Source organism: Setaria viridis, chromosome 9 (assembly GCF_005286985.2).
Source record: "Setaria viridis chromosome 9, Setaria_viridis_v4.0, whole genome shotgun sequence".
NCBI lineage: Eukaryota > Viridiplantae > Streptophyta > Magnoliopsida > Poales > Poaceae > Setaria > Setaria viridis.
The window spans coordinates 44267350-44281678 of record NC_048271.2 but is presented as its reverse complement, the minus strand read 5'-3'; the positions used below and the strand labels follow the sequence as shown (position 1 = coordinate 44281678).

Here is a 14329-nt window from a genome sequence, read left to right as displayed (position 1 = left end):
TTTTTAAACTTTTTTTTAACTTTTTCAGTCCCAGTTGGGGATACCGGGATTGAGGAGTCTTTAGTCCCGGATGAATAACTCAGGAGTAAAATTTTTTTTATCTCGAAAATTTAGTTTCGGATAGATTTTCAGAATCTTTTAACTCCTACCAACCGGAATCCGTTTTCCACGCCCCCGCCTTCCGGCGGCCCGCGGGGAATTCCCGTCGTCGCCGCCCGCCGCCGCTGTGGCTCCGTGCATGCATGCTGGCGACGCTACTGCGTGCGCATGCTTGAGGGTGTTGACCGCGTCAGTGCCGCATCATCGCCGTACCCGTACAGCGGTGCATCATGGGCCAGCACTCCAGCAGTGCCTGTGCCGCCTACGCCTTGACTTCCTATTCTCATACGAGAAACAAGGTCTTTTTTCTATCTGATGCGGTGCTGCTATTCGTGCACGGACAAAAAACAGAAGAAGACTAACTCGTAAACTGTGCTGCTAAAGCAGAATGCTACTTTTTTTTAAAAAAAATCAGAATCCTGGGACCCGTCGTGGCCGATGATATAAGATGCACTCTCAACTCTGAGAGCAGGTGATCACCGGAAAGCCATCTGTAAGCACGACACGACGGCGCACTTATCACGTAACCCCCTGCATTGTCGCGGCGTCATGCACGTGTATATACGCAACTTGCAGCACCGGCGGAATTGTAATCTTGTCTGTTCTGTTGTCGATCCCTAACACCATCGATCGTGCATCCTAATCTTCTCCCAGTACCCTTAATTGATACTTATTCTAGTCAGGTCAGGTGGCACCTGGGCGTGAATCGACCAGCGGGCAGGGCAAGCCAAGACGACAAACAATATACATTCATGGGCGACCTGCTGACACCAATCGCCTCAACTGTTTCGCCTTCCACAGTGACGCCAGGCATTAGCATTTAGCTCTGGACAAAAGAATCTTAGAGAACAAAAAATTAGATTAACCTAGGAGTAGTTGGACGATTTTTCTTTTTAAAAAATAAAATATGCATCTAAATTCGAGTTATAGGAGACTCAAACTTCGATGATTAAAGTACACGATCATACTTCTTCACTCTAACCAGTAGACTCATTTCTAAAAGAATATCAAAGAAGAGAGATTGCTCGCCACGGATTGGGGCGTCTGATTCTATGCTACTGTATAGTGATGATGCAAGCGCGCAAAGCCGTTCGAGCGCTTGCCTCTCGCCGAGTCGCCCAAACGATCGATAGTAACTTGGCGCATGACTTGGACGGGGGACTCTGTACTGTTTCCCGTGGCCCGTAGCCCCATAGTCCAGATACTCCGTAGATAGTAACCGTGCCGGGAGCACTCGACGTCTGGGATTCACATTCACCCGACGTTCTCGTCCGCACGTGGTGTATCGTACCATCGGCGTAGGCCGGGAGAAATATCGCTAACAGGTCGTGTTGGACTTTGCTTGCAGTGGCGGAGTGCGGGCGTGCGGCTGCGCGACAGGCGCGCGGGGCGACCCCAACGGCCGGCGACGGCGGAGGGTAGGCGGCTGGCGCCGCCGAGCGTTCTCTGACCCGCGAACCCGCCCCCGCCACCGCTCAACAACCCTTGTGCCCTGCCGAAACCTCCGCCACCGCCGGCGGCGGCCGCGGTCTCCGTTTCTTTGTCGTCTGCGCCTGCACGAGCATGCATGCATGGCGGCCACTTAGATTGCGGATGCGGTTGCGCACGCCCTGCGAAAGCTCGTGGGTGTCGCCACGTCGACGCCGCATCATCGCCATGCCTATGCAGCATGGGCGGCATCGCCGGCCTTCTTGACTTCCCCTCAGGCCTCATCATCGATCATACTCGTACCGTCATACCTCTGCATGCGGTTCTCTTTCCTCCGATGCTGATCGCTGATTCGTTGATGCTACGCCCGATTCAGTATACAATGTCGGGTCTCGTCCTAAACCTGTATACGTGCTGCCCGCAACAATAATGGATCAAGTTCGCTCTCGTCAGATTTTTTTTCTCTGTTCCTCCATCAACCATGCTTACATATGGTTATAATCGATGGCCACCAGCCCACAAGTCACTTGTCAGAGTCAGAGCTCGAGGCCGCCCGTACGCAACCTGAAGCAATGGCAACATGTTGCCAACATCTTGTACTCCAACACCAGGATCGACCGACCGGTCTCGATGCTAATCACTTTCTCTTTTCCTGCGACAAGATCGATCCCAACCCAACCCTAACCTAATCAGCATGCACCTGGGGAAAATCGACCGGCTGTTAGCTGCTAGGCCAAGGCATGGTGACACCGCGACGCGATGCCCGCAACTGTTTCGCCTTCCACGGCGACGTCAGGCAGCGAAACCGCCGCGCCTGGATGGCTGGATCTAGAGAAAAGAGGAGATCGCTCGCCACACATATTGCGGCCATTGACGCTAGTCCCCACCCAGCCACCCTGCTCACTACCTGGCTGCTGTCATCTCACCGAGCCGCAGCCGCAGCTTTTTCTCCGATCTTGATGGTCATAGTTCGGTTTCAGCCGCGGCGGACGTCACAGGCTAGCTCACAGCTGATGGAAATAAACATCAGGAATCGTGCGGTTTTCATTTTCTCATAGACAACCTGCTGAGCATCTCACTTAGGAGTACTATAGCAGTATAGCGTTGGATGTACTGTGAGTTGGTGAGGAGAGACCTAAACCAAAATGGACGGAGATCAGGCGGCTAATCAACACCGACATGATCACCACGGCTTTTGTGTTCTTTTATTTGCTCTTCGTTTTCTTCTCCTTTTTCTTTTTATTTCTCCGGCGTGCGCGACTGCTTCCTAAAAGCCCTCACCGAAGAATGAGTGTTAGGCGAAAAGAGGGCGCGATCGAGTTGACCAGGATCAGATCAGGACTGGGACCTCCCCCATTTGTCTCTGCCGGCTGCTTTTGGCGACACATGTATCTCGTTGATCTCGCCCCGCTGTTTAGGATAAGCAAATAGGTGCGCTAACAACAAGGCCTACGTGCCTTAGGGTTTGACAACAAAATATTATCATTATTGCACGGGGTTTGAAACCCGCAGGCAAACTCTGAACATCGCCTGCCGGCCGGCCCTGTGGCTTTCGTCAGGTCTCATTTGATCTGCACCCCTGATGAGGTGATGGCCTGCCTAGCTGCTAATCCGATAGCCCCTATGGCTACTGCTAGCTCGTTAGCACGCTGTCGCACGGCAGTTTTCCCTTGGCCCGGATGGTGTTTTTATGTCCCATCTGAATCGTCAGACCAGCTTTGATTTCCTAGGGTTTAACTTCCACTAGCAGTAGCAGCTTAGGGGGTGACAAAATGCAACGGAGGATTGGACAGGTCTCAAGCGGCAGCACGATCACGACGGTTATTTAGTACAATCCGGCTCTTGATGACCCTGACGAGACGATCACTGTATCATTTTCCTACGCCAAGATATATTTTTTCACACAGCCTACACTCTAGGCCTGAAAACGGCGATTCACTAAGACAGTAACGACGATCATGTGAACTCGAGTTCACAATGGTTGGCGGCAAGATTTGCCGTTTTCAGTCCCTAGAGCAGCGGTAGGAGGGGTTGCCAGGCCCTCTAGGACACCCGCGCCTCGAGCGAGGGAAGGCACACAATACTAGCGGGACGGTTGAAGTGGGCTCGGGGTAACGGCTACGGGCAAGACGACGGACAACCTGTGGGTGGAGAAGAGGTGAGGCGAAAGGAATCACAGTACCACACCCAGTGGCGGAGCTGGTCTGAAATTTTAGGTGGAGCAAACTTACATCTTCATTGGATGACACCGGTACATGCCCATATTGGGTGCTCAAACTTGCAGCTGACAAAGCCCATTCCCACCACTCCATTGTAATATAATCATTGATCAACACTTCCTTTGTTTTTTTACAGAAAAAGCAATACTGAGTATGTGGTGTAGGGGGTTGTGGTTTTTGGAAAAGCTGCTGTGAGCTGTGGGCTGTGGAAAAACAATTGTGGGAAAAGTAGAAGACAGTTTGGTTAGAGCAGCTTGAAACTGTAGGCTGTGTAAGAAATACCTATAATACTCCTAAGGTCTGTGGGTATGTTTATATGCAAATTGCTCGTAACAAAATAATGTGTTCACTAATTCGCATCTAAATGACTATTTTAGAAAGGAAAAAAATAAATTTATATGTTCTTCATCCATTAAAGTGATTAGTGCACATAAATAGAACAATATCCATCATAAGTTTTATACAATGATACCATCCCTCAACATTACTGTCCTCCTCTCGCACTAACCAAAGCATCAACTATCCTAGTACGAATGGTATTCATGGTATCCTCATTATCCACATCGTCACTCTCATCTCCTTGTGTTTGTCTTGTGCCACTTGTATGTTGTAAAAAGTAATCCTCATCATCATCACATGTCTTGAACTCCTTATCACACAAATTGCTATCATGGATAAAATTACGCAATGCAAGACAAACCATAATGATATGCTTCTGAGTACGAGGTGAGAAACTTGGCATGCCCTTCAAAATACGCCACTTCTGCTTTAAGACTTTAAAAGATCTTTCAATGACATTACGAAGAGATGAATGCAAGAAATTGAACATCTCGTACTTTCCTTGAGGAGGTCCCGAATGTTGCTGAAATTCTGGTATATGGTACGTGCTTCCTTTAAAAGGTGCAAGATACCCAATTTGCAATTTGGTTTGGGTAACCTGAGTCCACAAGATAATAATTTCCTACAAAACCAAGTTAGTGAGGAACATAATAATACAAGTATTGCTAACTTGATGAAGGAACCATGTACATCTTTAGGAGGCACGGGAAATGAAGGAAAAATTGCCAATGCATGGTTGAGGATACGTGTGTCATGTGCAGAACCCGGCCACTCGGCAACCGCAAAGGTGAACCTCATGTCAAAGTCACAAATAGCTAGCACATTATGAGATGTATATCCATGACAGCATGTGTGGTTAACTACTTCGTCCACTGGCACTACCACTTTAAGATGTGAACCATCTATTGCTCCAATTGCGCCTTTAAAGTATGGCCAAAAACGGTCCTCTCTCACCCTTTCATGCTCCGTAGAAAAAGTAGGATCTCTTGGCTTAATGTTGTCCTTAGCTAACTTACGCAAACACTTCAACACTTACGGAAACTTCATGTGAACTGTCCAAAGTGACCGTATGAAACGATTTTCAGCTTGTGAAAAAAATTGTGGTCCTTCGACGATCTACAAAAACATTGCCAATGACTCAGTAGATGAAACGTTATTGCTTGAGGTCAATCCGTAGGTTGAGACTAGCAAGTTACGAAGTTTCTCGAAAATCTTGGTGCTCATCCGAAACATCTTATAAAAATACCTCGAACATGACATACACCTCATCACCCATTGAACTCCAGTTTCTGACGTTTCCCTATATTCAGCTTTATGCAAATACCGCTCAATATACAAGTTGCCCATTTCTCCAATAGCACCAACATGCTAAGCAAGTTTAGCTAGCAGTAGTATTCCTTTTTGCACATATGACAAGAAAATAATCTGACAAACATGGAAATAAATCAGTGGTGCTTCATCATCTCCTTTTCTAGCTCCCTCTCAATCAAATCGAGCCTTCCTTTAGTTGTTTCTAGAGAGCTAAAGAGCTTCCTAAATTCAGGCTTAATAATTAGGGAGACGGCTGTGTACATTAGAGCAGTTCCTTCTTGCACCCTACATTCTTTCACCATCTTCATAGTCTCTGCAATGGTAGGTACTGGGTTGGTTGGAGGAGCTGATGATGCTTCAACACTTGTGGAGATCCTCTCTGCAGCATTTTCTATCTGCAAACAAATGTTCTTATACAAACGAAAGAATGGGCTCTTCTCATCCTTCTCTTCAACACCAATGGAGGTACCCTTGTGTTTCTTTTTTCCTAGGTTCATTGTCATATCCTTCTGTGTAGATTTTGGTACCTCTTCCACATCCTCATCACTTGCCTCATTGGAGGATATATCTCCAGGATAGGATGCAGAAGACCCACTGACATGTGCCTTGCCAAACAAAATATGTAGGTCATCAAGGAACTTCGGTCCTCGTTTTCGAAACTTCACATGGTGGCATTTGATTCCTTTCTCACGATTGCTGCATCTCTAAAATAAAAAAATAGCAAAGCAACCAATAACATAGAATGAGAAAAATATATTTAAAATGACAACATAGTTCTTACAACAAGGTGTTCGTTCCACCATTCTTCTGAGAAGTCAACAGTTTATTTTACCTCATCCCATCCAAGACCAGTAGCACAATTCTTGAACTCCATAAATATTGAGTACTCATTTTTCAAAAGATCTAACTTGTTCTTCAATTATTTTTTTTCTCTTATCATCGGATTTTTCTGCAATCTTGAAAACAACATTCTTCCAACTGGTAGTAGAGAAAATTCCCATCAGCCTATTCCCGGCTTCAATCTTTTCTTTGCAAGCATCAATCAAATACCTTAAAAAAGCATCACCCCAATCTGCCTTGTCACCCATTCCAAACATATTGTTTAATTCAATTCAGGGTCATTAGATAGCAAAATGGATCTACTGTCAACCGCCCTAAAAAATATTAAACATTAAGGAAATGCACCTACAATCAACCATTGCAAATGATCCAAAGTAAGGAAAAAGACTTCCAGAGTCATTAGATAGCAAAATGGACTTTTTTCAGGTAAATTCACACTCTGCTAATGTATAAGGACAGGGTCGGTGATTGGGAATTCACCAAATCCTCAAGAACCCCATATGTACAGAAGCATTCTTGCAGTTGGACATGTACATCACGTACATCAGATGCTAATACTTTTGTTTCTGCATGGTATATTCTACTGAAAGAGTAGCAACGCAAAAAAGGCCAATCCAAAACCCTACAACAAGGCCTCTACCAGATGCTATTTCGTTTCAGGTAACAGAGTACGATTGAAGATAAATATCAGAGGGTAGACCTCAATGCATACAAAAAAGGCCAATCCACGCTATCAGTTTCTTTCGTTGAAAATCATTCAAATTCTGCGCACTCTTTCATGCTTAAACCAATCTCAAAGGGGATAACGCACATCAGTGCTAGAATACCAAGAAAATTGGACGGTACCTCGCAGAGCAGAGCGTGCAGGCGCCGCGCAGGGGTATGCGGGAGGTGGACGGCGGGATGCGGTGGCCGGGGGCGGGGTCTGGCGGGTGACCGGGGCCGGTGACCGGGGGCGGCGGGCGGCGACCGGGAGCGAAGGGAGACGGTCCGCCAGGGCGGCGCTCGAATGTGGGAGGCGAACGGATGTGACGGATGACTTGCAGGAGAAATAGATCGGGAAAAAAACGAACCGTTACTTTGATAAAGAGTGGCAGGTGGGTAATTTTTTACCCCTAAAGTACTTCAAAGCAGGAGATGGTGCTTTTGCATTTGTACTAGACCAAAAGCAGCGTTTGGGCAAAAGCAGATAGAGCTTTTTGGTTCTTTGGTTGGCTTTTGGCTTTTGCAAAAGCAAAAGCAAAAGCAGGTTCAAAAGCCCAACCAAAGGGTAAGCCATATATAAAAGTGAACATGGGTCGATGTCCCGCCTAGGCAAAACCTCGAACACCTTGCTTGCATAATAGGTATAGATAAATTTAACCCGTAACAATTCATCACGTAAGATAATAACAAACAAAACATCCGTAGCCAATGCCATGTAATGTTGGAGGTATGCCCTAGAGGCAATCATAGAGATGATGATATTCTATTTGTATCCATGATTTGTATATTGTGTTCATTGAATATCCATTAAAGGCTACTTGAATTGATTTGCAATTATGTGAATTGTATGTGAAACTCTTTACTTGTATGGTTATTCTAAAGTTGTCCCTAGTCGGAGTTCATGTGAGGACACACATGAATATTAGACTAGCACATGTATTAGTTGATGACTATGTTTCATAAGTCATAGACATGGAGATGTTGAACTGATAATGTGGACACATGTGGAGACATGTGCTAGGACTGACCCAACACGAGAAGTAGTTCTCTCTTTAAACAACATATACGCTTTGTCCTTAGACCTGAGATTGTCGCATGTATTCAAGATGTGGATCGACCTACTTAGGGGCTATCAAACGCTACGCCGTAACAGGGTAGTTATAAAGGTAGCTTTCGGGTTTGTCAAGAAGCATGCTATGAGACATGGTCAATCAAGATGAGATTTGCCCCTCTCTGATTGAGAGTGATATCTCTGGGCCCCTCGAGTGATCGGATCCAAAATGCATGGCCATGCTACGTACGGTTAAGAGTTAACCTACAAAGGGATTCCAAATCACAGGATCGAGAAAGAGCGGTCGGCTTGAAGCTAGACCAAATATCGTGAGGCAAAGGGAATAGCATGTATATTATGTTGTGATGGTTCGTCTGATATGATCTTCGTGTGCGTATAGGAGTTGGCACGTCTTGCTAGAGGACGCTACCGACTATTAGGCCGAGTTGGAGTATTCGGGCCATGTCTACACGTATCCGAACCCATAGGGTCACACACTTAAGGGGCTGGAAGCCCAATTCGGATGTGATCCGAGTTGGATTAGGTTTAGAAGTACTAATGGGCCTCGGACCCAGAGGCTTGTTGGGAACCTCTATAAATAGAGGGGTGGGGGCGCCCTAGGGTTTACACCTTTTGGCGAAACACATCTGCCGCGTCTCCCACGCCCTCGCCTGTTGCAACTCGCGGATCTAGCAGTCCGGCTTGCGACGCTTCCTCCCTGCACGTGTGGATACTTTGGAGGTGTTGCGCTTGGAGCACTTGGACGAGCTGCCGACGAGCCACGACGAGCCGCCGATGAGCCGCCGACGAGCTACGACGAGCCGACGACAAGCCGCGGCACAAGGGCGATCTTGCTGCACGTGGACGAGCTGCTGAGGAGCTGCTGGACGTTGACGTGATCGACTACGTACGACTACGTTGATCGACTACGTACGACTACGTTGATCGTCTTTGCTGCATCGACGCAAATCTACATCTTCCGCACCAGTGCGTCGAGTGGTAATCCCGTGATCCTTATACGGCAGTTCTTCCTAGTTTTACGCGGTAGAAATTTTGATTTGCGCTAGTGTAGCCTACCTCGTATCCCAACATGTAAACCATGCATACGACGGTTGACTAGTCCTGACTTCTGAATCCAATTACAAGTACTCCGTAAAGAGGAAGGATGCAACACTGAAACTCACGGAGAGAGGGAGGGAGCTTGCCGCCGGATATGGCGCACGCAGGCTCAGCGGCTCCACGTCTCCCGGCTCCCCGGATCCAAGAAGACGCGGATGCACGGCTCACCGGCGTGCGGTGGCTTGGTTCGTCGGGCATTTGGCGAATACTCGGCGTCGGCGACGAGATGATGAGCCACGAGGGAACAAGCGACGCCCAACACAGAGACGATGAGAAACTTAACGTTTTGGCATTTGGGCTTGTTGACCTGTTGGGCCGCACGTTATCTATTGGGCGTGCCAACAGATCGACTTCCACCGCCGGCCCATCAACGGCGCTGCGCGCTGTTCTTCTTCTTCCTCAGTCTGCGTCCACTCGACATTGCAGCCACCAAACCAAATCGCACTAAGGAAGAAGGAGAGGGGGAGAGGGTCCTATGACGCAGGTAGGTGGGGCACCTGCCCCACCCTGGTGTATGGGGAGCTCCGCCTCTGACCACACCGACACAGGCACACAGCCGATCAAGCTTGGCGAGGTACGGATTTGGTGGGGGAGGGATCTAGAGATTTCAGAACATGAACATGGCAAAATAGAGGAAAAACAAGTGGCAATGTGACATCGATGGCGACCAACTTCACCCGAGCATGCTAGTACAGCTGTACACCGTGCAACACAGAGTCCAGTAGTTAGCAAACTCTGAACTCCCCCGGAAACAAAATGAAAAGCTGCCTTGACGCATCGACGGTCCTGGTGGTTCGGTTGGTGCACGCTTGCACGCACTGTTGCTATTCGGCGCACGCCGCATCAGCACGTGTGGTTGCCCGGAACACTAGCTAGCTGCACGCCCTAGCGATTCCTGACGGAACAGCCGCCGAGATGCAGGCAGGTTAGCAGGCAGATGTCACGGCTCACGCCAGGGAGGTATGATGTGCCGACTCTTTCTCCGCGGAGGGCGGGCGGACGAGGATGAGATGCGCACGCGGCGTGCATAACTGAACCGACAGTCTGCTGGCCGGGTGTGTTCCCCACGTCCTGCGCCGACTCTTTCTCCGCGGAGGGCGGGCGGACGAGGATGAGATGCGCGCGCGGCGTGCATAACTGAACCGACAGTCTGCTGGCCGGGTGTGTTCCCCACGTCCTGCGCCGACACCGCGGACGACGCGGACGCGCACGTTTCCGGGCGCGCCACGCGCTCCCTTTCGACGGGGCGTGGCGCCGGTCTCGCCCAGGAGGCGGCGGGAGCGGCGCGGGTGGGGGAGAAAAGACGCGCACCCAAGCGGCAAGCCCAGCTGCTGTTGTAGGCTCGCGGCGCGTGCCATGCCATCACGCTTGGGGGCCCGGGAGTCGTCGATTCAAGCTTGTGAATTGCACGGCCCAACAAAGACAGGCCGGCACCAAGAATTATATATATATATATTATGATTTTGCATAAATAAATAGCGGAGGAAAAAATTAGCACGTATTCCGCCGGATGACCGTTTCAACCGGCGGTGAAACCGGCAGTAAGAAAAGTTACCGCCATTTCAGCTGACGGTACCTGTGTAACGAATAAAAAAATTGAAAATGAGGTGTCGGCCATACATCCCCGGGCCAATCAGAAGATTTGTACGACCCACTCACGGGGACGTACTCGAGACATATTAGGACATGAAGACTACGCTACAGGGCAACGTAGACTATCTGGACTCCTGAAGAACTAATCGGAAGACAGTAGGACTACTCTACCGAGTTAGAATAGAACCCTCTAATCGCATCCGACTAGTACTCTTGTACAAAAGCTACCCTGTAACCTTACTCCTACGATATATAAGGGTGAGCAAGGACCCCTTCCAAATAGGTTCAATCGAATACAAGCATACAACACACATGACGTAGGGTATTACGTGATCTAGCGGTCCGAACCTGTGGCCTGAACCTGTCTAAATCGTGTTCTTGCGTCACCATCGACTCCTTGATTTTGGCAACACCCACCAACCAAAACACTATCACGGGTACTCCCTTGATAGGTTTGCCGGGTTAAAACACCGACACGGGGTGCCACGTCAGCAACCCTACGACACCGTGGCGCAAGGTCAAAAGGCAGCGGGGTGAAACCGCTTACCGCCGTCTGAAACGGCGAGCAGCACGCGGAATCCTGGCGGCCAAGGGGCCCACGGACTTACCGCCAGATGAAACGACGGTAGCTGGTTACCGCCGAATGAAGCGGCGGGAACAACCTTCCGCCGATTCAAACGGCGGGAGCGGGAAGGTCTCGCCGGATTAGTCGGCGGTAGGCGGTCCCACCCTTTAAAACACGAAGAATGGCCAGGGCCGGTCCAGAGGAGCGCGCCGGTTCATTTGGGGAGAAGAGAAGAGAAAGCGAGGGAGAAGATGAGAGGAGAGGAGGGGAGAAGAGAGGGAGGGGAGGAGGGTGGAGATTGAAGCGAAGCTCTGCCAGATCTGCGCTTTGCTTCAGGTATTATTTGTAATCTCGCAGTTTATCTTAACTCGTAGTTAGTAGATGTAGTAGTCGATATGATTTATAAATGGTGTAGTGTTAAGTATTAGATCAAATCTAGGTGTACCTATGAGGCATAGACAAATATTAGTTTGTCGGTATAGTGTATTTAGCTTAGTTATTTTGGTTAAAGTAAATTTAGTTTGTTGATTTATTTAGATAACTTTAAGATTAATATTATTGGCAATGCACGAGTTATAATTTTATATAGTTATTCAGAATGTAGGTGTTTTTGGGGTTAGTTCAAATTAATAACATTTAGTAATAATGTTTGTTCATGTCGTGTATAACTTTATATAGTTTTTCAGAATTTAGGTTTGATTAGGGTTAGTTAATATTTATTCGTGTATATTGACAGGGTAAAGTAAAATTAATTTGTTGATATATTTAGATAACTTTAAGATTAATATTATTGGCAATGCAAAAGTTATAATTTTATATAGTTATTAATAATGTAGGTGTTTTTGGGGTTAGTTGAAATTAATAACATTTAGTAATAATGTCTGTTCATGTCGTGTATAACTATATAGTTTTTCAAAATGTATGTATGATTAGGGTTAGTTAAATTTAGTAATATTTAGTAATGATCTCTCATGATGTCGTGTATATTGACAGGGTAAAGTAAAATTAATTTGGTGATATATTTGGATAACTCTAAAATTAATATTATTGGCAATGCACGAGTTATAATTTATATAGTTTTTTAAATGTAGGTTTTGTACATTTAGTAATGATATCTGCTCATGTCGTATATATTGATAGGCATGTTGGACAGTTTACTTTTCCAAGTGTTCTATGATCCGAGGAGGTTAGATATGGTTCAGAAGGGGTAGATTTGTCTGAATTTAAGTCGTTCTAGAAACAAATACCAAGAGTAAGAAACAAATACCAAGAGTAAGGGAGGACTTGTGCATCAATATGCAACTGGCTATTTAAGGCTTTCAAGCTTGATAGAGCTGTCTATTAGGGCTGTAGTGAGGTTTCAAACTGACATGATATTTTAGGAGTTAATGCCGCTTGAAGGAACCCATAACTGGATGGCCTATGTAAATGTTGCTACTGAGCGCGGTTTACCGCTGATATTATTTGTTGAAGTGTTTCAGAAGATTGGGTCTAGCAATCAGTTGCAAGAAGAAGTCGGTGATGGGGAAGTTAGATGCGAGGAAGGTCTAGAGATTACCGATGGGCAAACTGAAGAAGATAATGAATATGGGGTAGAAGAAAGAGATGTAGAGGATGAAGAGGCACCCCATGAGCCAAATGGCAAGGCTGATGAGGGGGAACACATCCCTAGGTTAGTTGAGCAGGTAGAGAGTGAAGGAGAAGAGCACCTTCATGCTATGGATGATGACTCGTTGGATGAGGATGATGCTAATTCTATCCTGCAGAATTGGTCAAGTTATGACCATTCGAATCTAGTAGTCAATGAAGGGTAAAATATCCCTTAGGAGTACAGGGAGAATGAGGTTTGTGTTGGTGCTTTGCACCCTAGTGGGGATGAGGTGAAGACAGCTATAAAGCGATGGTCGACTTTATCTTTGCAACGGCTGTTCAGGATGGTGAAGAGCAGCCTTACAATATATGATGTGTGTTGTGTCAAAAGCAATTGCCCGTTTAGGGTGTACGCATATAAGGGTAAGTGGAAGGATTACTGGGAGGTGACTAGATTGGTGGAGCACGAATGTGTGTTGGATGAATTGGAAGCACAGCACCGCAACCTCACTGCTGATTTTGTTGCTCAATACATGTATCCTCAGATAATCGAGAATCCTAACTATGAGCTCTAGTCGATTATTTGTGCCTAGGGAAGAAGTTCAAGTACAAAATTAGTTACAGCAAGGCTTACCGAGCCAAGCAGAAGGCGTTAGAGATAAAGTGAGGTACATACGAAGCATCGTATGATAACCTCCCTACTTTATTGCACACCATATGCTAGAGGAATTCAATAAGCTACTATGACCTGAAAGCCTATCCCTGTGCTCAGAATCCAGGCAAATAGGTTCTACAGCGGTCATTCTTGGCCTTGGGTTCTTGCATTGAGGCTTTTCAGCGATGTCGCCCAGTCATTTGCATTGAGACTTTGTGTATTTGCATTGAGACTTTGTGTACTCATTCATATCTTGAATGCATTGATATTAGAACTACTAGTCCTGATTGTGAAATATTTTTTTTTGGGATCGTGGTTGGAGTTCAAACGAAGAAGTCGTACCCAGATTTTGTTGGGCAGTTTGACGCTCTTGTCGACATCGACGTCAGATGGACACCTTACACCGTAGTGGAAATCCAGGCTCGTGTCCCGCAAGGGCTGCCTTCGTTGTGCCTACGAGACCAGGAGTATTGGATGACGAAGAAACCACTGGTGTATGACATCCATGTCGAGGAGTACGCGGTACAGCGTGTGATGAGACAGTTCCACCGATACCAGGACTCACCAGTTCTAGTGAGTCACATCGTCCCGGTCCACGTGCACAGGTAAGCCACATCTAATCATTTTTTGTCTAATAAATTTTGCATTAGTGAACACGTTGCACGATGGATATGTTAGGTGGACACATCAGGGTGGTGGGCCAGCGATGTAGTGGGGTCCAAAGCTGGTTTCGTACGTTGAGCTGTGGGCGGGCGCTTTTGGGGAATTAGTGTAGGAGGACCGTGTACACTCCGACGAGGCTTTCACAGTGTACC

At 47.1% G+C, this 14329-nt stretch overlaps 1 pseudogene; it reads right to left on the bottom strand.

The window, feature by feature from the left end:
• Positions 1 to 5530: 5530 nt before the first annotated feature.
• Positions 5531 to 6484, bottom strand: LOC140221217 (uncharacterized; annotated as a pseudogene).
• Between the last annotated feature and the right edge of the window lie 7845 nt (positions 6485 to 14329).